The following is a 2,633-nucleotide window of genomic DNA, read 5'->3' on the forward strand; positions in this document are numbered from 1 at the left end:
GATCTTATTCATTCTTTCTAACTACTTTTGTACCCAAGAAGCTTCCCCATTTCCTCTCCCTACCCTCCCCACTACCTTTTGCAGCCTCTGCTAATCATCCTTCTACTCTCTATCACCATGGGTTTGATTGTTTTAATTTTAGTTCCCACAAATGAGTGAGAACATGTGAAGTTTGTCTTTCTGTGCCTGGCTTATGTCACTAACATAATAACCTCCAGTTCCATCCGTGTTGTTGTAAATGACAGAATCTCATTCTTTTTCATGGCTAAATAGTACTCAATTGTGTATATGTTCCACATTTTTTTATCCGTTTGTCTGTTGATGGACACAGAAGTTGTTTCCAAATCTTGGCTATTATGAATAGTGCTACAATAAACATGGGAGTGCAGATACCTCTTTGAAATACTGATTTCCTTTCTTTTGGGTATATTCCCATCAGTGGGATTGCCGGGTCATGTGGTAGCTCTATTTAGATTTTTGAGGAACCTCCAAGCTGTTCTCCATAGTGGTTGTGCTAATTTACATTCCCACCAACAGCGTAGGAGGGTTCCCCATTTCTCCACATCCTCACCAGCATTCGTTATTGCCTGACTTTCGGATAAAAGCCATTTTAATTAACTGGAGAGAGAGGATATCTCATTGTAGTTTTGATTTGCATTTTTCTGATAATCAGTGATGTTGACTACTCTTTCATATAAGCATTAAAGGTTTACTCTTAGGTGAGTAATATACAAGGAAGAGCAGGTCTCATGAAGACTGACACCCAGTCCAAAGACAAGGGTGGGCTTATAAGGGCAAAAGTCACACAGTTTCATAAGGAGAGGTGATTGGTTTAAATGGTTTAAATAAGTCTTTAGCTTGTCCTCTCAGGATTGTTTGGCTGTAATGGAACTGAGCCCCAGTTCCATTTGTGCTTTTTGGAAACTTTATGGACCCAGTAAATCCACGAAATTGAATCCAAGTGAACAGTTGAAGCACAAATCACAAACACAAAAAGTTCCTCATCAGGTTAGGGGTTTGTTTTTGTCTGTTTGTTTGTTATGGGTTTTTTTCTGATTCTGATCAATTTTCCCAGAAGCGTTTGCTTTGCTTTCTTCTTCTGGGACCCTAACTGATTGATTTTTGCATTTTATTACTCATCCAGGCTCAGAGCCAAGCAGGGTGTAAGTTTATCTACACATGCTCAAGGCTTAGCAAGAATATCCTTTATCATCTCACTTTGACAGGTGGACCTGTGCCACAGAGGAATTAAGTAACCTTCCCATGGGCACACAGCTGGTAAGTCATAGAGCCAGACTTTGGTAGGTGTGGTAGGTAATTTATTTTTCATGTGAGTCAATTTCTTGCTGCCATTCTAACCTTTAGGTACCCATATGGGCCAATCCTTCCTAGTCGAGCAGGTTGACTTCAGAATTAGTACATTTAACCACTTTGCTGGACTGCTTCGAGGGGAAAAAGAGATTGAGAGGGGAAAGGAGGGAAGAAGAGAAAAGGGAGGTGTTCCTCTGTGTGTATTAAGAGCATATACTTTAGTGGCAAGTAGATGTAGGTTAAAATCCCAGATCTGGGTGAATTGAGCGCTGCTGCTGGGTGGTGGAGTCACCGCATCACCACCAAGACCATGGTGTTCTACTTCACTAGCAGCAGCGTTAATTCATTTCCCTACGCTATTTACATGGGAAAGAATAAATACGAAAATGAAGATCTGATCAAGCATGACTGGCCTGAAGATATCTGGGAGATAATATAGAAGACATTCCAAAGGAAGTGCTGATGGACTGTGCCCACCTTGTGAAGGCCAGTATCATTCAAGGCTGCCACATGAACCATGTTAATGTGGTATATACGCCACGGTCTAACCTGAAGAAAACAGCTGACCTGGATGTGGGGCAGATAGGTTTTCACAGGCAGAAGGACGTAAAAATTGTGATAGGAGAGAAGAAAGTAAATGAGATCCTGAACCAATTAGAAAAGACCGAAGTGGAGTGATTCCCAGACCCAGCAGCAGAGAAAGAATGCAGAGATCGTGAAGAGAGGAGTGAGAAAAAAGCCCAAATTCAGGAAATGAAAAGGAGAGTAAAAGAAGAAATGAAGAAGAGGGAAATGGTTGAACTTAGGAGCTATTTACCACTAATGAAAGTTAAAAATATGTCTTCAAATCAGGATGGCAATGATTCAGATGAATCCATGTAAAAGGAGAACAGGACCTTTGAAAGATGTGAATGTAGAGACAATTGCAGACCTTTTGGTTTCATCTGTGTTCTGAAGTGTGAAATACAACCAAAATTCTACCTTCATCCTACCCAGAAATTATTGATTTTGGAGTTTTAAACAAATTGTACCTTTTTTACTGTCAGAAAAGGATCAGATATGTATAAAATAGTTGAACTTGACAGCATACAACTTAAAGCAGAAATGTTTTTGCCAGAGCATGTTTTGGTACCTTGTGAAAGCTGGCTGCCCTTGTTCTTGAGATGGACTTTAAAATGAACCAACACTGAAAAGTACTTCTGTTGCTGTGGTCTATCCCTGAAAACAGATGTCTTGAAACACTTTTCATATTCTTAAAATAATCTTCACTTTTGTTAAGAAGAACATGTTGGTGGATAATTATGCTAATGTTTCCCTGTCCC

At 39.9% G+C, this 2,633-nt stretch overlaps 1 pseudogene; it reads left to right on the forward strand.

Annotated features, from left to right (window-relative positions):
* Positions 1–1,621: 1,621 nt before the first annotated feature.
* Positions 1,622–2,193, forward strand: LOC115900816 (annotated as a pseudogene).
* Positions 2,194–2,633: the final 440 nt, after the last annotated feature.

Source organism: Rhinopithecus roxellana, chromosome 12 (genome assembly GCF_007565055.1).
Source record: "Rhinopithecus roxellana isolate Shanxi Qingling chromosome 12, ASM756505v1, whole genome shotgun sequence".
NCBI classification, from domain to species: Eukaryota; Metazoa; Chordata; class Mammalia; order Primates; family Cercopithecidae; genus Rhinopithecus; species Rhinopithecus roxellana.